Source organism: Phasianus colchicus, chromosome 3, assembly GCF_987193195.1.
Source record: "Phasianus colchicus chromosome 3, bPhaCol1.hap1.1, whole genome shotgun sequence".
Classification (NCBI taxonomy): Eukaryota; Metazoa; Chordata; class Aves; order Galliformes; family Phasianidae; genus Phasianus; species Phasianus colchicus.
The window spans coordinates 63,548,552-63,571,384 of record NC_143438.1 but is presented as its reverse complement, the minus strand read 5'-3'; the positions used below and the strand labels follow the sequence as shown (position 1 = coordinate 63,571,384).

The window sequence follows — 22,833 nt, the reverse complement described above, 5'->3', positions numbered from 1 at the left end:
GCATATATGAATTACAAAGTGAACATTTGTAAGGCCATCATTTGATGAAGATAGCTAAGTTGGGAAAGTAGATGACTTTTGGTTAAGATATTCTGTGCTGTGGCAATTTGTATAGAAATAGGCTCATGGGTATCAGTGTATGTGTGTACATGTAAATAGACACACACACATCAAAGTCTCAGTTCTGATAAAGTGAATATATAGATCTCATCTCCTTTCTCAGAGTTATATTAATAAAATCAGGCTAAGGAGATATCCATCACTTTCTATTTTCTGTTTTCTCTCAAGTATATTTAATTATATCCCAATATGGAGCTTCTTTGAATCCTGGTTTGGAAGGAATGCTTATCTTCCTAAAATCTTACTTGATTTACCTCTTTTCAGAGGGATATTAAGATGTACAGCTTCCCAGAAATGCTCACCCTAGCAGTGAGGTACGTTGGGATTCAAAACCCACAGACAGAAAACAAAAGCAATACTGTCTTTCACACACTTTTGTAACTTCTAAATTTTAAACCTGGCTTTCTGCATATCTTGACTAGTCCCAAAATTCAAATGACTTTTCACAGCTACACCATTTGCTCCCCATATTGAGACACCCTTATGCGCTCCCATAAGGGCAGTAGTCAGTAGTTCTTGCTCCTCCTTTGCACCTGAGGATCACAGTATAAGGAAGAATTTGACAGGCAGTGTGCAAAATATTCTTAGACATTTGACCCTGGTAAATACTATACATGGAAGAACAATCTCAGGTGCAATTTGACCTTGATATTTCATACTTAGACCCATATTCTTTTAATACAGGTCTGGCATATTTTTCTCCAGCTATATGAAATTTCATGTTCATGACTCCTGCTAAGTTATTTTAAAAAGATTTATAAAGACATCTCATAACATCTTCAGAGGCTGAAAACCCGTTATGTCTGTAGGAGAGAAAACGAATCTAAAAACCATTTTCTTGAAGGGACTAATGGCTGAGAGCATGAGAAGAACCCAAGAACAATTTCAGTGATATTTACAAGAATGCATTTTTCATTTAGCTCTTGGAAGAGGCTCTCACAGAGGTCAAATGTTTCTTGGCAATTTGTCAGGAAAATGCAATTTAAGTTTGAAGCACTTTGAATTAAGGTTTCCCGAGTCTCATTTTTGGCTTGAAGAGGAAGATTTCCTTTCAGTAACTGGAAACCTGTTTTTTCTACATCTTTTCTTAAACCACTAATGTCACTGACTCAGTGGCTACATTCCCAGAGTAATATAATAATTAATTCCTGAATATCAGTGCTAGGGCAGCTCTCACCAGGGCACTACGCTATAGAACACTGGGTAAATGAGTTGGCTGGATTTCTGTTATGAAGATAAGAGGACAGAGGCAGAAATGGAGGTAAGAGAATCACACCTTAGCCACAGATTTTTACTCTGTAAACCTCACTGCTGCCTAGGCCATTTTGTGGTTTCTGATCAGTAACTGAATTCAGCTGAATTCTGAGGATGAACAATCTATACCAGCTGGTCAGAAAGAGCTCCCCACTGAACAGGCTGTACTAAGTAATGACCAGAAACAACAGCAAATGAAACCGGAAAGCACACTGGGTTGCATTGAATCCAGAAGCATTTAAATGTGGACAGAAAGGAAAATTTTAACAACAAAAAAATCCTGCTAGTAAAGACGATACATTTATTTACAAACCGGATGGCAATTGCTGGTACACTCACTATATATGTATATACATTCTCTTGTGAAATTGCTGCTTTACATTTGTAGAGAAGATGTGGTCCATCCTCCCTTTCCGCAGAATCTATATACAAATTTTGATGCCTTAGTCCTGTTTCTGGTCCATATGACTTCTGTTCTACTGATCAGGAAGAATTTCATAAGAATTTTGGAGAACTCTTGTGAACAGTGCAGCCTACTGATGTACATTTATGATAGTAGGAATTTTCTACTTAAATTTGTGTCTGTAGTTTTACACACATCCAGCCAAAATTACATAGAGTTGCTCTTGTTTTCTAAATAAAAAAGAAATAAAATGTAATCCTTGTTTGAAGAAAGAGTACCTGATAGAATACAGTTTCTTCTCAGAGAGATCAGCCTTCATTTTTTTCTTCAGTTCCAACAACAAGAAAAGCAATGAAAAACATTTTATGTAACATATTGTCTGTTACAATTTCCATATAATAATCCTTATAAAACTGAAAATGATTTTGCAGTAGCACTGAAAATGATAGCAGGATTCCTAATTCTCAGATAATAGAATCCTTTAGAAAAAAATAAGAATGCAGGGGGCAGGATATAGAGGTAAAACTAAATGGTAGGTAAGGATAATGCATTTTTCTGAAGTTGCAGTATTGTTCAGGATAAAGACAATCTTTGTTACATACATAAGTATAATTATATATATATAAAAGAAGAAATGTGCTTGTTATTATGCATTTATATAGACGTTCAATGAAGAACCATACTGTTACTCTAAGCCTCTGTCAAGCCCTGCTAGGAAATACATCATTAGATGGAACACTGCAATTACACAGAACAGTGACTTCCACAAAACTCATTTTAGACTGGTCAATTCTAGTAATTTATGCCTACCATCACTATAAGCAAATGAGATGAAGAGCTCATGTTGTAAATAAAGGAAGTAATTGTCTGGATCAATATTTTATTTATTTTTTCCCTCATTTATAAAACATGTCCACTTCTGTGTCTGTACGAACATAAAAAAGGCACAACACAGTGCACTGATTACACAGCATTGGCCAATGTTACATTAGAAAAGAATTCTATAAATGTCTGTATATCTCCAAGTAGTTAACTAATAAAATGCCAATAGAAAGCACCAAGAATAAAGTGGATTTTCTGGCTTTTGTAAAATCAATAAAACTCTTGATTGCATACTGCAAATTATTTCTTCTTTGCAGTCCTCAACCTGAAACTTGTCTCATGCTCTGTATAGAAATGAATGGCTTGTCCAAGCTCACACAGAGCTCATGCTTAGAAAATGAAGGAAGGCCTTCTATGAGATCTTAAAAGGTCAGTGGCTCAATTTCGAATTGATGCATTGCTTAAAGCTAGGAATTCTTTGAAGCTAGTTGATCTATTGAAATGCAAGGAATTACACAAATAGCAAAGAATTAATGTGTGCTATTTTGAAGATTGCTTACAGAATAAAGGAGGATGAAGGCAAAACTGTTAAATTATTCTTGATAAGACTCCCATGTAAGTGTTGGTTTCCCTGGGACTATTTCCAGATTTAATGTAGACAAGCATAACCAGTTTGAACAATATGACCAATACCACAGGAAGGAAAGAAATATATCTTTCAGATAAAACCCCAGAGTGCAGAAAAGCCAATTAATTAATATCAGGTAACTTTTTTTTGACAAATTCTACAATATTTTTCAAAACTCTTACTATTGCATACCTAGCTTAGAGACCTAGCTGAATCACTCAAAAACGTACTTCTGTATATGCTCTCCAATGTGTTCCATGACATTTTAAGCAAAAGGTACAATGAATATATTTGTCCATTTTTTTACATAGTTCAAGTAATTAACCAAAACTGGAATTTTCCAGGACAAAAGGATTAACTTAGTCTTATAAAAATTTCATGGGATTTTTTAATGACTCAAGAATTATAATACAGCTTTACTGTGCTTTCTCGATTCATGGGAGATGGTTAATTGGGTGCAGGCAGGAAGAACATGGTCTAGTGAATGAGCAGAAATATTGTCCATAGTTATGGTCACCTACACCCAAGCTACAATACAATTACCTTAAAATGGGAGAGCAGGAATGGCAGCAAGGAATATGAACTAGGTTAGAGAAAATGAAATGTAGAAGCTGAGTATATCTGCAAACTCACACACCCTATTTCACTGAAATAATTTCAAACATTTGAAGATATCATGCACATATTGCTTAAGCAATACTAGAATTAATGGAATTAATGGCTTCTACTCAAAATTTGTCCTTAATTTACCCTTTTCCCTCAAGTATTATAATAGTTTTTCATAAGTGGAGCACATATGACTTTTTCCATATGCCTACTATCTCATTCAGTGCATGCATTACATAGCATTTTATGTTCTGTTTTCTCCTTATTCAACATACTGTGTACACTTCAGTAGAGAAGCTCTCTCCTGAATATGATAGATGTTCTCCTGAGCTGTTCTGTGCTATACAAAAAAACTCCAGGTATTTTGCAAATTAAATTTATATTATTGCCTCGTAAGTTGAGGGAATAAGTATCAGCATTAGCTCACAGATATGAAACCAAGTCAAAGACAGATTAAAATTAAGAGTTTTAATCTTTCATTTGAAGATGTCCTAGGATGCACTTTTCAGCATAGGCAACATTTGTTCAGTGGTTAACATAGTCTGAAAGCAGCTTGCAAGTTCACCTGTGGCTGGCATTGCCCATGACTCACCAAATTAGAACCATACTGCTCTCAGGGTAGGCACAAATGGCATTAATATACCAAGGAACATACTAAGTGACTGCGCAAGATCTGGCTGATGTGACTTGCCCACTAAGGCAATGGAAGCAGCAGAACTAAGGAAAGAATCCTACTTCTCTGGTCCAGAGTTGTCCTGAATATGAAAGTATACAATCTCCAGTAACCTCCCCTGTGCTGTGCACTGTACATCTCAGCTTTAACAGTCCAAGAGGATCCCCTTGCAGAGATCATTCTATTAGCTGGACTAATTTGACAAAAACTACAGAACTATTTTTCATTAAAATATAAAACAAGAGAATTTGAACAAAGTATTTTATGTCTTTTAATAAATGTAATGAATTAAGACCTAACTGTCTTAATTAGTTCATAGTGCGTAGAGATGGAGAATTAAGTGGCTTGTTCATCACAAAAAAAAAAAACAAAACGAAAGATGTATTGTTCATGTATCCATTTCAATATGTATCTTTTGCTCCCCAAAATGATCTCCAATATATTCAGAAGCAAGCCTCATCTGGGTGAATTCACTGGATTCATTAATTCAGATTATCTCGACTGATATATCCAGCCCCATGCATTTTACCACTTACTTCTAGAAAATTCATTATTTCAAAAGCAAAATATGTTTTACCTTTCTAACATAAACTCAGTATAACAAAATAATTTGTTTCTTCTTTAAATAACTTACAGGACTCATGCTAACTTTGCTTTCTGAATTTCACAAAGCATTAGTAGAACCATTGCTTGAGTCCCATCCTTCCCTAGTTTTAGCAGCATAGATCAAATTATAAGCTTAAGAGTCAATCTCAGTCTTGGTACTTTAGCCTAGCTGCTTTTCTCTTATATCTTTCTGAGAACATTGTGTTTTCCTAAATACACTGGTAGCTTATTAGACCTATAAGTTACATGAGGTTCTATTACCCTATGAGATCAATATAGCTCTGGAAGTAAATCAATACACAGCTTTGTATAGTCAACAGCCAAGAAAGTAGAGTATTGCCCTTTTTCTGCTGCAGAAAAAAAGAGGAACAAGAGCATTCTGTTCTGAAATCAGTGCAACAAGTCTCACAGCTAGTAAGCTGTGCTGGTGAGCGTTGCTTTGTTGCTGCAAAGATCTCTGTTTAAGTCACTCCTAAGGGTGCTGATGAAACTGTTTCATCAGGAGATGTTTGTCAAATGCAACACATAACTGATGTTCTGTTCTAGTACTGAGAAATGAAGGCTGATGTTCTAATTAATCCATTTCCCCTTCACCTTAAATATGTTACTTTCCTCTGAAGGTTCATCAAATCTAGAAAAAAAATGGTCCTTGGCAGTACTAGTCATTCTTATGTAGCCACTAATATACAAGAAAGCTTAGACTTGTAACTTTTCCCCAAATTTTCAGATCTCTCTGTATTTTTCCAAATGAGTGAGCAAAAGAACATAGTTTCAGCAAGCAAATAACTGACACATTTACAACAACAGTTTCATTCTCTGATGTGTTTTTTGGTCTCTGCATAGGCAAACAAATAACTTAAGAGGAAATTCTGCCTGTGAAATAAATTTAGAAAAGCTTCCAGAATAGGAATAGGATGTACAAGTAGTAACACAATAAATAACCATCTTTTTTTCTCCAGCTCTCTGCGGAGAAAGAACAGAGATGGGACTGAGGAATAGAGCTTGGATCCAGATTCAAACTTCAGACCACCAGTGCAGTGATGACATCCTCACAGAATATTTCTGACCTCTCTACCCCCAAAAGACAGACAGACATGTATGTAGATACTGACATGAAGCTGCCAGTATTCCCTCTGAGTTTTAGAAGCATTTTAGAAACTATTCGATATGAATTTTAATTATTCACAGGAGGACACAGGAAGGTAGTTTACTATTCTGCAAAGCACAGGCCTGTGTGGAATTTGCAGAGGAAAATTACAGATGTGCAGCTATCTCTTCCCTGAGTTATGATCATATTTTTTTAATATTTATCATTTGCCAGATGCTTTCTTGGGTTATGTTCTATTTGTTTCTCTGCTGAAAAAAAAAAATACTACACATTGAAATGGTTTATTAATCCTGAAGGATTCTTGAGGAGAATAAATAAGGGTAAATACTGCTTATTAGATAGACAATGAGAAGTGAAATACATTGGGCTAGAGGCAGAGTAGGGGACAGAACTGCAGTCTCCTACATCCTTTGCAAGGGCCATAATTAGTGAGCTCTTCAGTAAAATCAGTACTTTTGTCTTTAGACTCTGGTGACCTCAGCTTGTTTTCCCACAGACTTCTATGACAAGCACAAGAAAGAGCATTTATTTTGGCTAGAATAAATCTTTCCATCAGATGAATCAAGAATTCTGTCAGAGTGAGAGATATGACATTTCTATCTATTACGTTGATCTGCCTAGTATATGGACTCTGAACAACTCTAACTGGAAATTTTTCATTTGTTTAATGCTACAATATTCACAGCAACACAGATGAATCAGGATAGGAACCTGGTTAATGCTAACTATATACTGCCAATCTTTTCATGTAACTGAGCAATGTTGAGAGGCAGGAGAAAAGAGCCTGCAAGTGCCCAATCCTGGGCGCCAAATGAAGTTGTCCTTGCTGTGCAACACAGTCAGGCAGTCTGGATTCTGACACTCACATGCACATCCCCTTCAGGTAAGCCATCTTCAGCTACCTTGCTTTCTCTGTAGCAAACTTCAACAGTACTCCATAGTGTGCATGCCAACCCCTCAAGAGATGGATGCTTAAAGCAAGAATTTGGTGTTGACCTAAGATTTTGGCACAAGTTATCTGACTGTCCACTTACATAATGAAATGCTATATTCAATCAATTGCCTCACCCATAGAACAGTCTTCTATGAAATATACCATGAGCTAGTTTGAAATATATTTGAAATACTGATACTGTAAATAAAGTTTAATTTTACACAGGCTGAAGAATAGCAGAAATCTCTCTAAAGTCATTGCAAATACTGATTTCAATGTGATTTATGATATTGAGTCTGGATAGGCTGGATTGATGAGCTGAGGCCGATGAGATAAAGTTCAATAAGACCAAGGGCTAGATCCTGCACTTTGGTTACAAAAACCCCAGGAAACGCTACAGGCTTGGAGCAGAGTGGTCACTGGACTACTCTACACTACACTGGAAGACAGTGTGGAGGTAAAGAATCTGAGGGTATAGGTCAATGTCCAGCTAAAAATGAGCCAGTAGTGTGCCCAGGTAAACAAGAAGGCCAGGCAGTGGCATCCTGACTTTTATCTGAAATAATATAGCCAGCAGGAGCAGGGAAATGATCCTCCCTCTGTACTGGGTACTGGTGAAACTTCACATTAAGTACTGTTTTCAGTTTTGGGTGCTTCACTATAAGAAAAACATTAAGGCCATGGAGCATGACCAGAGAAGGGCAACGAACCTGATGAAGAGCTTGGAGCACAAGTCTTACAAGTGACTGAGGGAACTGAGATTGTTTAGATTAGAGAAGAGGAGGCTCAGAGGAAAACTTAGAGCTTGGAAACCTTATAGCAATCTGAAAGGAGGTTGTGGCATGGTGGGGGTCAGACTCTTCTCCCAGGCAACTAGTGATAGGACAAGAAGAAATGGCCTTAAGTTGAACCAGGGGAGTTTCAGGTTGGATATTAGGAAAAATTTATTCCCCAAAAAAGTGGTTGGACACTGAAAGAGGCTGCCCAGGGAGGTGATGAGTCACTGTCCCTGGATGTGTTCGAGAAAGGTGAAGATGTGATAGTTAGGGTCGTGGTTTAGTGGCAGTATTGGCGGTAGGCAGACAGTTGGACTAGATGATCTTAGAGGCCTTTTTCAACCTTAATGATTCTATGAATATAACCTCATATATATATTCTGGCAACAAACTGGAACATTTGGGATCTGAACAGTTGGAGTTTATCTGTATGTGAAATACAAACGACAATGAAGAGTATGGCAAGTGCTATCACGAAGTTTAGAAGGCAAAGATCATTTATCTTTCTCAGTTATATACTTTTGGATTGGCTGGACATAGCACTAACGTGCTGTCTAGACATTTATATAGAAGCTGATTTAGTTTGTACAATGATGGGTTACATAAATGACTAATTACTCTGTATCTTACATGAGCTGTCTTTGATTGCCATATATTTTATTGAGATGAGCTTATTAAAAGGCATAAACTCTATACAGCAAATTCCATGTAACTTAATTTTCATAGATAAGAAATTCAAAACAGTCTTTCCAGTGTACAGTGATTTTCTTTAGGAAGTAAATCCACTAGAAATAGAAAGCTTCCCAATGCAATGGCAGGGAACACAGTCTTGTCCTCTGTGTATAGGTTTGAATTATTGTACCAGGTACCAGCAGGTAGTTCTCTTTATCAGATCTTATTTATCCATCTTTTATTAAGTCATGTAAGAGACATCTTAATCATAAAGAGAGGGATTAATCCCGCCACATTTCAGCTGTCTGAAGTGAGGCAGATAGTATTGGCTAGTCCTCAAGGCCATGCTTGTAGTCAGGGGAGAAGGACATCTCTTTGAGATACCTGTTGGGGTTGGGGCAGTGTTCTGGGGTCTCCCATCTCTTGCTGCTGACTACCAAAAGACCATAACAAATGGTTTAGACTTTGCTTTTGACTTGCTGAAGTGGGCTGAATCCTGTACTTATCTCACAGAATATTGTCAGAAATGAACCAAGGGTTTAAAATGCAGATCTGGAGCCTATGTTTTCCTGTAATCAGCATTATGTGATGCCTTTCATTTTGTTCAGTCCATTACAGAAAGAAGATCTCACAGCTGTTTAGGCTGGTACTAAGCTCACTCAGAACAAACTTAAGAAAACATCCGCATCAGACATAAACCACATACCCAGCTGATATGACTGAGAGATGCTTAAGGCAGCTGAACAGACAGGAGGAGACAAGGCTTGTAACTGTGCTGTGGCAATAGCTGGTATGCACAAAATGTTACAGGAGACCAACACAAACAACAGATTTTTCTTATTTTCAGCATGAGTGTGAATAATAAATATGAATAACTCACATTTATCTGATACTTTGTAGCATCTGATTCAAATAGACTGAAATAATAAAAATCTGAAATTGTATCAGATTGCTTAGATCATACTGAGCATCTTAGAGTCAACAATGAAGAAATGATTGGCTGAAAACAAGAAAAATGCTTAATTTAATCATTAGATATTATTTTCTACAGTAACTTCTTGAAAACACATTCTCATCTGGACTTTGAACAGCCTCACACTTGAACTTAGTTTTGCCCTTGAAACCAAGCAGGCTGAGAGCTTCTTTAAAAAAAAAGAATCAATAGCACTCAGAGACACTGCGGTTAAGATAGAAAGCAGTGCAGGGTCCATAATGTTACATCACCAGCCTGAAATGTTAAATCCTCATTAATACCTATACAAAAACATAAGGATATGTCCTATATTACTGGTTAGGCTAAATATACGGAGATCAGGTTTTATTATTTTCAAATAGAAAGCTCTATGTATTAACAGAAGAGTAAATGCATTCATTTCAGTAAAAATAAATAAATGAATAACTTGGAAATATTAAGACCAAACTCAGTAAAAGTAAAGAGATTGACCTCAGTGTTAGTTGGGCCATCTCCACAAAATGTTCTTTTCTTATATTTTCCATTTTCCTTTCCTGTAGATCAAGTTAATCCAAATATAAGCAGTGTAAAATACAATGAATAACTGCTACGAGGTCAGAATTGGGTCAAAGATGGATAAAAAAGAACTAATCTGAAGACCAAAGGCCACTGTGTTTCAGAGACTCAGATTTAAAAGTGAAGTAACTAGAAATTGTGAATACATTTCGGCAAACTGAGGCTGGCTTCACTGAAAACATATTTGGGCCATCACAACATGAATTTAGTTCAGGGTTATGGGAGTCCACCTGTGTGCAAAACAACACTGAACTGAAAACATGCCATGCTATACAGGAATTGATTTACTGTCAAGATTCACAAGAAACACATTCACTCATTCAATTTAATGAATTAGTTTGATTCAGGTTCATTGATCTTCCTTAGTTTTCTGGGCTAGACAGCAGGATCACTTCTTCATAATATACCAGAAAATTAAATTCAACTATCACATAGCTATACAAAGACTGGTGTTATCTAATACTATTATCTAAATCCAAATAATTGAGATACCTACTTTTAAAACAGTGAGAAGCCATGCAACTGCTTTTATACATCTCCGTATCAGGAATTTATAGCATGATTTGCTTACAAAGTGCATTCCCCAGTGACTGCTGATGAAATATAGCAAACAAATTTCATCAGACGCAAGCAGAAGTTAGTGCTCTTTTTGACAAAGTTTTCAGAGCCTTCTCTAAACGTGACAGATTTCCCTCTCAGACTGTTGTAATTTTCTTCCCATTTAGATATCCAGTCTCAGGACAGCAATAGCAAACACAGTGAAAGTAAAATAGTTTGGAACTCTACTTATAGATGCTGTGTAGGAGAAAAGTCACAGCAAGATATTTCAGCCTAAGTCAGTTGTTTCAGATTGATCCAGAAAATATATAAAGGCAAAACTTTAAAAGGCTAAAAATCCAATCTGATGCTCCAGTACATGTCCAAATAGTTGTCCTTTAATGACTTCAATTATGGAGGAAATGTGTGCATTAGAGATAATGCTGCCCTGGCTAATATAGCCACTTCTTCCTCAAAAAGGCCTTCAATTGACTTTCAGGGTTGTAAGTTTTTTTACATTAGTTGATTTCCTGTGCTTTAGCTCACAAATCATTGTATCAGATGAGATCTTCCACTGCTTCTAATAAGCAACTGTCTTAAGTTTCATAACTACAGCAATAGAATTTCACAAATTCGTCTGCATCTCAACATTCCTTTGCCACGTATCAGGCTGAATCGCAGTCATATTTGAGGCTATATCTGGAGCAAGCTATTTCTTCTGCTTGAATTTAAACTCCTGGATTTTAGAGGCTTAGCTGTCTAATGAAAGTTATTGGCAGCCGATGATGATAACTGGCTCTGAAAATCAGTCCTCAAATGAGTGGACATCAGCACACATGCTGGAGATTTATGTGACAGAAAGGCTGCATTAGAACTTGTCCTGACTTTATTCCTCCACCAGGCAATGCTTTCAGGTATTTTCTCAATCAACTATCAGTTAAGAATGCCCTTCCTTTTTGCAGTTGAGAAGATCCTGTCCATTCAGAAGATCCTTCTGGCACTGAAGATGATCAGCCAAGAGAGGCACTAGGTACTACTGTCTATCCAGAAAGTGAAAAGTCAGCATTTTAGATATAGCGCATGTCCAACATGAGAAATGCCAGCCAGTCCCTTCCCAGACAAGTTTATTAGCTTCTCAGTAAACTATTGTCAGCACAACACTGGCTTCAGGTCTACTGCTGGCATCTTTCTAGCTTGGAGGATGAGCTGCATGCAACATTTTGTTCCATCTGAACCAATGTGAGTAGCCAGCCCTACCTCCTAACCTGAGCAGGACTGAGGCATCTCTGTCCAAGATCCAAGAAGAAGGAACCAGGATTTTATCAGCAATGTGATATACTTCAGATTAGTAGACTGGATTCTCAGCTGGAAAAATATCAACATTAACCAACTGGTATTTTTTGTCAACAAACATCAACTGATCCATTACATTTTCCAGTGTTGAAATGTCAGAAGTAAAAGGACAAAAGTGTTTACTATCTTTGTGCCTCAGTTTAACTTACTGCAGACTTCTGACAAAGCTATAGAGAAACTTCTATTTGATCACTAGGTGAAGAGATAAGAGCAAGTATCATTCTGAAAGTGAAGATGAAAGTACAAAATATGCAAACAGTTCTGAGAATTTATATACTGCCACAGAATACTTATTCTGAATTCCTCTCTAGGATTTAGGTTTTGCTAACAGTGAGCAAGTCCAGGTGCACTGGCTGACATCCATCTGAGTAATTACTTTTAGCTCATATGAAGTTCTCTTTTCAGAGCATCAATATATTCCCTCTTCATCCTGACACACTGTAGAGTGGTGGTGCCTATTTCAAAGCTGCATCCAGTCTCAGAGACATCTGCACTTCAGTGATAGCTGAAACAGTCCTTGTACTCATGGTTTGTGTTCTCTTTCGGACTCTGCCCTCCTTTAGAGAACAGACTTAGATACTGCCTATCTTGTGTAAAGGTTCTTACCCACTTTTGCGAAGAACTTTGAGAGGCACAGAAGAATCAGTGAATCACCTGAGTGATAGCTAGTCCTACCATGACTGGGTAAAGAATGAGAAAACATAAGGGGGGAGGAAAAGAGCTCAAGAGCTCAAGGCAGCTTTTGTGTCTTTTGTGTCTTTTGAGGCAAGCTTGCCTCAAAAACTAGAGAATAGCTCACATATGCACAGAAATTTAAAATACATTATTTTTCCCAAAGGCAACAAATTTCCCTCAGTCCTCTTCCATGCCCAATATCCCACCTGGAGCAAGTATCGTTACTACTCAGCTTAGCCCTGCATTAGGCAAACTACATCTGGACAATTGTTCCCTGGAGGCATTCAAGGCCTGGCTGGATGTGGCTCTGGGCAGCCTGGTCTAGTGGCTGGCAACCCTGCATATAGCAGGGGGGTTGAACCTACATGATCATTGTGGTCCTTTTCAACCCAGACCATTCTGTGATTCATCCTATGAAAGCAGTGGCTGGTAGCCCTAAGTAATGTGTGATTACATTTCCTTCACTCAAGGGAAGTCAAAGGGCAAGACAAACGTATGATAAAAGAATAACCTTACAGTTCATCACTATTCCTTTTTTTTTTCAGTCTTCCATTTTGATTTGACATCCACTCTTACCTTTTTCTTTCATCAGCCAGGGTTTTCTATCATAATGCTATTATTCCTTAACTAGGTTTCATTACCAAGGGAGGTTCACTTCTAAATCCATTACCTGTCTTAGAATGTTTAAGCCCTTACACAGAGTAAATGCTAGTCTGGTACCTAAGCAGCTGACAGTAAATTATGGCATACTCAATTTTTATTTCATTACATTTTTTTTAGGCACGCTATACGAACCCTGATGCCACCAAGGGGCAAAAAGACTTTTTATGAGAATAATGTACAGAAGTTTTTCCTACACAAAAAGCAGTGATAGATCTATTTATTTCATTATCATTCAACATATGGGAGGGAAACATAAACCAAATGGTGTACTTGCCAAATGGAAATGGACCAGGAAAAAATCATTTTCCAACTTCTGGGAAGATTTTACATCTAACAGAGAAACGTGAGATTAAATTAAACAAAATACAAAATTATGTAATTGTTCTCTTTTTACTATCGTTGCTTATTCCTCCTAATAGCCCTGTTTACTCCATTGCTGCCTCTTTTGATCCGACTTGATTGAGTTGCCAACCCCTTCCCTGGTTTTTCACTGTAATCTCACACTTGGCCAAAGAACAGAGGAACTGAACAAAGCTGTTGGTATGTAAATAACAGCTTTGAAGATAGAAGTACCAGATTGTTCCTAGAAAGAAAAAATGCAGTCTTTTTTTTTTTTTCTGCATGTCCAGATTAAAAAAAGAATAAATCCTGATGTTTAATTCAAACGGTGCCTTAAATCAAAGATTCCATTATCTCTAAAAAATAATTATTTCACTCAAACAAGGCATTTCCAGAGTGCTTGTGTGTATCAAGAATGCAAAATGTTACATTCTAAATGTTGTTCACAAAATTGCTTATTTCAACCCTATTTCAGTTTTCATGTATTTCATTATGAGTACCTTTTGATACAATTTTAAGAGATGAGATAGTTTTCCTCTATATCACAATGACTGAAGCAGGAGATCAGATTCCGATGCCTTTGTTCCTCCTAGGTAGTGTATGAATCCATGTATGGTTCCTCTGATTCCAACAAGACTTCCCCCAGAGCACAGAATTTGTGATAGAGAGGTTCCAAATTTCACCAAATTCAATGTCTAGTAACTTCTAACTTCTGGTGTTTGAATAGGATCCTGTATAGCTGTGAAGATGAAATCATGTCCACCTTCCTGTAGCTCAGTCTAGTTAACTGTGCATTATTAAAGCTCTATTTCCGTATGAAATCTGATAGAGATTTCACTTTTAGTGAGATGCCCTAATACTTTAGTCCAAACATACAGTTTATTGCATACAGATGATATGCAGATTGAGCTGCACTTCCACAAATAGCATAGAATGAGCCTGAGCAATGAAAGGGGTCTTAATCCTAAACATCCTCAAATGACATTGACTGCTGCTGATGCATATTGGCTCCAGATCTAGGCCCAGCAATTCCCAACTTGCCTGTGAATGATGTCATCTTTGATGGAGGAACTAGTTTAAGGGTAAGAAAGGACCATTTGCAATTACCTTATCTACACTGAAAAACAAAAAATCTTGTGTCATTTCAACATCAAAACTACTTCAGTTTAATGGTGATGCCTTGATGCCGCGGGGTGTGGAATATTCATGGTGTCTAGTGACATGGACCAGCATCATGGCTACCTATCGTTACACTATGAAGGGAAGGGACAAAACTGACTGCCTGAGCTCTTTGTGTAGGGACGTTTAATTTTCTGGATGCTAGGCAGTCCAGGCAGTCAGAAATGGCAGGCAGATGGCTGATGCAGATGAATGGATCAACTGTAGTAAGACTAGAGTGTCTTGGTGTATCAAAGTGGGTTCAAATACAGAGCACATAGCACTCACCACTTTCAGAACAGCTTGTGTTGATTAGTTATCCTGCATAAACAATGCACAGAGGAAGAGCTCTCAAGAGGACCACAAGGATTGGGACTGTACCATTTCCTACTTATGAACAGTGAGCCTTGGGTATTAAATCTAGATATGAATCTTATCTATGCTAGGTTCCTTTGTCTTGCCATTGCCAACAGTCCAACACCTCTATGCATGGGGGTCTAAGTGCAAAAACCAGCTCCTTCTTTCTTGTCCAATACAACCTGGCAGCCAGACATTCCCACATTACTCTGAGCCCCTAGTTTACCTTAACTATCTCTGCCTGCTTTCCTGCTAATCACTCAGTTTCTCTTGCTCACTAGTCTTTCTTATTCGTGACATCTTTTTGTAAAAAAACTGCATGCCTTTTCTTTCTCACCCTGTGTCTTCTTCATTTATTTGTGCTGGAAGACTTCATTATTTTCTTCCTAAAGACAATATTGGAAAAAATATATATATATTGTTGCTTACTATGAGAAGGCTATATTCTAATGTTGCTAAGATAGTCACTAAGAACAACTTGTTGTCTTTTCTACATCTGTTTCTTGGTGCTGGCAGAGAAGTCTCCAACAGATACTTTCACACAACCACAGGTGCTCTTAGGTAACAAGTGGCTGCAGAAGTGGATATACTAATTTCCACTTACTCAGTGTTGGGTAGAAAGATGTAAAAGCAGGAAATTTTACCCAGTTTGGGTAGTTCAAATAAACGATTTTTGAATCATTTTTACTCACAAAGAGAATGAATATTGCTCCCCTAGAAGACACCACATCTTTTCATCCCCCTCCCTCCTTTTTTTAATTTTCTACAGGAACTCAGTGTTTTCCATCTGGCATATCCTCTAGTGCAGCTATTGTACTGATGCTGGCATCCATGACAGTTGCACTTTCCTTCAAAGGTCTGTAGACCTCTGTGGTCTTTTTGTCCCTCCATGTTCACCCACTGAAGCAGCTCAGAAGGATAATCCATCCCAATGCAGGGACAACTGCAAAGTGGAAAGGACCATGTGAATACTCCACAGAAGACTGGACCACAGCATCATATTACACTTCTGTCCGAAGCTGCTGCAAAACTATGTGCTCAAGTGCCAGGCTGAAGTGGTATCTGAAATAAATTCTCCATTTGAAGCAATTCAGCAACTCTCTAGTGGGGTGTTGGGTTTTCTCATCTTGTCCTTGCACTATAGGAATGCCCTCGGTTACTGCCAAGAAGTTTAGAAAGAAGCAAATGACTTCCCACAGTGTTCATTTGATTGGAGTCAGAATTAAATGCTATTCTCATCTCAAAACACCCAGTGGTGTCCAAGTCCAGGCAAAGAATAAGGAATCTGGAGTCTTTTCTTCTTTTCAGTATGTCTCATAGTGGAAAGGAAGGAGATTTGAGAAATTTCAACTTACTGTATTGAAGCCTTAGCCGAATTAAAATAGGCTTAATACTCTGGACTTTAAATTCAGCTGGTCTTAGAATATATATATATAAAATGGCATATAATAGTAGTAATCCCATTTTCTTCTAAGCAAACTGGAAGATTAAAGCTTCTGCCAATCTACTGAGCAAAAAGGCTGCAGCATCGTACGTGCCCTCTGTATATTCCAAGGCAAACAGAGCATGCTTTTAATTAAAGAACAATTTGGACAAATAACTGACTGAACCAATTATTAGCCAAGTGTTAAGCTGCCCCCAGAAACTACACAAATTAACCTGAAAAAACAGTGGATTAATTAAACAGAAGCCATAGAATCTCAGGCGCAGACCATTTTTTTCTACTTCTGTGGATGAAGAACACAAAAGAATCTCAATCCTGATGTGGCTTTTCAGGCTACTATGAGATAAACATTTAGAAGCACTATGAATATCATTTTACAATTATTTATTTTGATTAATCTCAAAGCAATTTCTAAGCCCAGCTATGGAGGCTGGACTTTGGCTCATCAGCTCTTAGCACCATCATCGTGTGTGTCATCATGTACAGAGTATACAGTAATTTGCACAGAAGGATCTCAAAATACCTGTATCAACCATAACACACAATATGTTTTTAACTGCTTATCTGCATCTGCACATCTGTAAGATCTGTATCCTAGATCATCTATCATTCTTAATTTGAAGGAAGATATGATTCTAAGCAGTATCTCTGTGCTTTGAACTTTATTTCTGGTAAAGAATCCTTATGTGGATCAAAAATACGTCTTTTTCTTATTTATTTAATCTAGTTCTAATAAATGGAAAAAATAGATACAAACCCACTAGTGTCATTTAACATTTGAAGATAACCTGCCTTGAACCTTGCTATCAGAATGGCTGTGATAGTAGGAAGCTGCTATAATTTGGCTATGAATCAGTTATTCACAGGAAGGCTCCTACCAAAGACAAAGGCCCTGCTGCCCATTTTAAACCCCTGAACTGCCTTGGGATAAATGCAACTTGTCCTTCAATACAAAGCTGTTCATCACAATCCACCCAAGAGCCTCCATTGTTCACCCTAATGAAAATGCAATCTGTAACACAAAAGCTGTCTAATTCTTTATTTTTGCACCCTCTGCTTTGTACTGAAAACCACAAAAATATCCAATGCAAGCAGAAGCAATTTTTTTTCTATACAAAAGTTAACCTCCATTTGCAAATAGCGAAGTCCTTTTCCTTTAAAAATAAATAAATCACGATGGCATTTTTGGAGTATATATTTGGTAGAAAGATAAATCTCAAAGAGCTTCCCGCTACGCTGCCTTTAAAAATAATCTCTTCTTTTGTTGTTTTAGATATCTGCAGAGACCTTGAACAAGAGGAGGGGATTTATTTGGCTGCATTAATCTTCCTTCTGGCTCCTTTCTGTTAATATTTGCCTAATATTTGTTAATTGCTACTAAGGATGCTGTATCAGGTAATGCATTTAATTTACCTACTGAGCCTGAAACCACAGAATGGAATGTGTATCTGTGGATATGTCACTGTAAATCAGCAACAGTAGCTTTGGGCTATAGCTGCTAAAAATAACTGCTCTGCGCTGCAACTCAGGTATGAAAGATTCAGGCCATTCATAAGAACAGCAATTAAAAGCATCAAATGGGATGGAAATGCCCTCTTCCATCACTCCAGCAATTCACTTTTGATGAGTGTGGTGGAGTTTTTCCTGTTTTGTTTATTTTGGTTTTTGTGAAAGGCACAGTATCTCTTAATTTCTTTGCAATGAAACAGTATTGTTAAATAGAAGTGGGTATTCTGTTAATTCCAGACAGGCAGTATAGAAAAATATATTTTTTTCTAGGCCAAACAATGCTAGACTGTTAGCATTTTGTAACAAGGCGATCAAAACATACCCTCATAATAAATACAATCCCTTCAGCATCTATATAACGTGGCCTTCTGCATACGTTTAATTAGCATATTTTTCTTTATGTAGTCTCTAGGGGCAAGGCTGAACTGCTCACACTCTTGGGAAAGCGTACATGCAGAATAAATATTTCCACTGGAGCTGCAGAGATTGATCATGCAAGTACACCTCTCGTCAACGTGGCTTCTTAATAAATGCCAGACAGTGACAGTTGGGTGAGCAGCCAAAGCCCAGGCTGTCCATCTTTCTGGCACACTAGCACTGAGGAAACCACGTGAAGTCAAAAGCAGTCACTCGTGTCACACCATGCAGTGCAGGAGCTCTGAGGACCTCAGGCACATCGTCCCACGCAGCAGCTTAACTTATATACAACCTTGCACGAGCTGTTCTCCTCAGCGCTCGCTCTGCCCTTTACGTCTTTTAGCCACTGCCTGACTTTTCTCTGCATCCCATGTTGGAGGCAGCACCAGCACGGTGATGGCAGCTTAATTTCTACAGTTTTTTTTTTTGCTTGTTCACTGGGTAGAAGGAGAAGGGATGCTTGTTGTTCCACACCAAGCAGCAACAACAAAGACTCAGGCTCAGCTGTCCCATTAAAAGCAATGATGCGAGTGCCAAAAAAAGTATGTTTTTCTTTCTTCCAGTTAGAATGATCTGAACGGTATCTTTTTGTTTTCTCCGCTTTGTTCTGCCAAGGTAAAACAAAAAGATTTGCTTATCAGATTACTTCTTGATCAGAACATCTCTTCAGTCTGCAACAAAACATTTTGTTTTCTGGCGTGTGTAGGAGAAACAAAAGGGAATGAAGAACAGGCTGCACCCTTACCTCTGTGTTCCTTCTCCAGAAGAGCTGTGATGCTCCTGGGACTGATTTCCAGGCTGAGGGCTCTGCTCTGCTGAAGGGCTTTGAATCTGCATCTCTTGGAAAAGCAGCTAGCCACCATGCAGGTGCTCTCTCACTTGACAGCTGATGTTTTAATATTTATAAAAATCAGTTTCAGAGCTGTAAATATCGATGGAAACACACATTGGGCTTTTTTACTCTGATGGTTAAGGCACTCCAGTGAGGTGACAGAATAATACTCCAAATCAGTGCAGGCAGCAGAAGAATCTAAATGCAGCTTTCCCACATCTTGTTCAAATACTTTAATCACAGGATCTTAAAGAGCAAAAGGGATATTATCTGTCCCTCTGTCAAGATGTGTTTGCTCTTCGACAGCCTAAACATGTTTGCATTTCAAACTAGTTGGCAAGTCCATGTGTATTTTGAGCTGTATGAAACCACATTTTGGCAAATTTCCTATCTGTAATACTTGGAAATTCAAATCCTCTTCTGCTCTGCTGTTGTGCAATAATTTACATGGAGTCATTCAAAAATAAGCAATATATTTATTCATGCTTGTGGATATGAAAACAGAGCACATTTTGCATGTGAAATATTTCCTGAGTTAAACTCATTCTCACAGTGTTTTCTACCCGAGTTTCTCCGTGCTAATCAGTATCCACTATATTCAGCATATTCAGACTGACATATACGAACGATAGTGATTTAGTACAACTACTAAATTATTCATGCAAAAACATATGTTACTCTACCACTGCCAAATCGTTTATAAGCAAAATGTCTGGAAAAAAATAACAAGAGGAGAGACAAAGATGATCCCCAAATTAAAAACAGGGCATCTTGTAAAACTATCATTAATAAATGCAGCACAAGGCATAGTAGTGTGTTAATTAAAACTGCTGATTGCACCAAAATAGGAAGCGATGTCCATTGGGTAAGAATCAACATATCAATATCAATCACAATGGAGGGAAGAACTGAGTGCTGTTAAAAAAAAAAAAAAAAAAAAGGAAAAAAAAAAGAAAAAAAAGATAACGAACAAAATGCTCCACTCTTTTTTTGGGCATGATCTTGATGAATGTGCAGATACAGACTTTGTCCAGAAGTCCTGAGGTCCTTTCTGGTGAGCACATCACTGTTACAGCCCAAACAGACAGAGCCCTATAGATGGCATGACACAAGCAGCAGCTCCCGTCTCAGGGACTACTCTCTGATGTGAATTTATTGTCATCACTGGGGTCTCCCGTTCTTCATAGCTATTGTGAAGGCAGGGGCCACCACTAAGAGTATGCTGTGCCATTTCTAAATTCCTCTCTGATCCCTCTTTTTTAAAAACTTCCAAGGTCAGCAGACAGCAACATGTGCAGCACACAGATTTAGTGGGCAGATTAGCTAAGTGACCTCAGAAAGGGAACAAAGTGTGCTGCTCTTTCAATCAGCATCTTAATAAATCTCTGTTAACTAACAATGAGATATTTGCTTTGACACAAGAGTTTGCTGCAAGAGTTTCCATGGTAATTCTTGGCCTCTTGTCTAGGGGACAACTTCAGCTCACTCAGCAGGTGAGATGAGCTTACAGATCTCTCTGTGTTCCTGCTGCAGTGTCAAAATGGCAGAAATTCCCTCCTCATGTTGAAGCAACACTAAATGGGGAAAGAAAAAATCACCACTCTTGATGACCTCCTGCAATAGGCAGCAGGAGGGGATTCAGCCCTGTAAGCAAAAGCTTTTTTCTTATCACTGACTGCCAGTTACTCTTACCACTGCAGCTCTTGTTCACCTTCCTGAACTGCACTGACTAGTATTGTTCCTTGAAATACCTCTCCGGTACAGCTCCGTACAAATATCTGGTCACATCTTGTGCAACCCACTTGATCATATGAGAGTCATTCAGAAAGTAATGCCTCCTAGCTTATAATTTTGGCTCAAAACATCAGAGGTGGGTGTTGGTCGTATGGCAGTAGATATTCCATTACATTTTTTTTTGCTGACAGATGGCAGCAGAGGTGCAGTCTGACAAAATGGTGTCTGACATTGAAATGCATGTGAAACAAAGGTGTGTCGCTGAATTCCTCCATGCAGAATAATGGCACCCACTGGCATCCACTGGTGCTTGCTGAATGATTATGGAGACCAAACGGTGGATGTTAACATAATGAGGTGGTGTGGGTGTTATGTTTCAGCAGCAGCAACAGCAACAGTGGGTCACCTCTGGTGTAGATTTTCATGAATGTAGCATGTAGGCTCTTGTTCATTGCTGGTAAAAATGCATAGCTAATGGTTCCTATGTTGACAAAATTAAAGTTCTGTAGCTGAGAATTTGCTCTATCAAATAGCACTCTTGTACTCTGTGTTTCCATAGTTTCCATGGAAATAAATATGAGGCATTACTTCCAGAGCGACCTATCCATATGACACATCAGTGGGCATACAATTATGTAAGAGCATGCAACAGTGTACGACTATATTAAAAGATAATGCAACATCCTATGAATGCAAAAACTGCTTTAATTATGAGGCAAACATTTCCTTTACCAACATCTATGACGCAGAGTGTCACAAGATAAAGGATCCTCCTTAATAAGTCCACAAATGTTAATGATCTGAACCACCCCTCTGCACCACTGAGTCTTTTTATAGCAGTGTGTCATGATGACATATAACACCTCCAGATTTCTATCAGCGTATTTCACAGTGAACTCACATGTCCATTGGTTTCTGGTGCGCAGTACTTGCTCTTTCTCTTTTATTCTGTTGTTTTGAATTCAGCGAAGGAAACTCAGAACAAAAGGCCAGGGTCAAGTTCACACAAACACTGAATGTGTTCTGTGCAGAGTATTTTCATTTTCCTGTCATCACAACTGCTGTCTGAACAGACATCGCACTGTGGGCTGCGTGTAACACCCAGTGCCTTCCATGCACAACCTTACATCTCCAGGCACAAAGAGCATGCCTTGCCACAGGACTGCTCCACATGGTGGGCAAGAAGCAGGAATTCACAACCCTCAGATCCCAGAGACACATGGGGCACCGGGGGGCAGCTGTCCTGCCTTCAAGGCACCTTCAGGCCTCTGTTATTCATCTCCACTCATAAGCTACCACATATTAAATAAATATTGAGTCTCAAAGCCTTCTTTGAGAGAAATCTCTTGTAGTCTTCAGTATGAGCTCTGTATATCTCCCACAGAATTATTAATGTACTTTGAGATTGGGTTTTATCTCTGCTTCTAGCCTCTCTATTTAATTTAATTACTTACATAAAAGAAAATGAAACTTGCAGTGATCTTCAGCTGAAAGTTGGAAACCTTATCATTATGACAAGATAGGTCTCTGATATAGAGCTGAAACAATAAGAGGAAACAGGAAAATAAACAAGTCCAACACGCACTTGAAGGATGATTATACCTAGAGAAAGGATGCAAGGAAAAGCAACATCATTTTTTAGGAAGGTATGTGCTATGAAGAACTACTACAGACAAAATGAGTTG

At 38.1% G+C, this 22,833-nt stretch overlaps 1 protein-coding gene and 1 long non-coding RNA gene across 8 annotated transcripts in view; one reads left to right on the top strand and one right to left on the bottom strand.

The window, feature by feature from the left end:
* Positions 1–22,833, bottom strand: part of KCNB2 (potassium voltage-gated channel subfamily B member 2) — a 192,497-nt gene that overhangs the window by 69,343 nt on the left and 100,321 nt on the right. The window lies entirely within an intron of this gene.
* Positions 926–18,708, top strand: LOC149918640 (uncharacterized). Of its 6 annotated transcripts, none has more exons than XR_016465211.1 (5): positions 964–1,381; positions 6,072–7,103; positions 11,630–11,697; positions 17,930–18,051; positions 18,571–18,708. It is a non-coding gene; the product is annotated as an uncharacterized LOC149918640 (long non-coding RNA). The 6 variants fall into 6 exon arrangements; XR_016465209.1 differs by having other exon boundaries at positions 990–1,381; positions 6,072–6,208; positions 6,906–7,103; positions 17,930–18,686; XR_016465213.1 differs by lacking the exons at positions 17,930–18,051; positions 18,571–18,708 and adding an exon at positions 15,982–17,900 and having other exon boundaries at positions 926–1,381.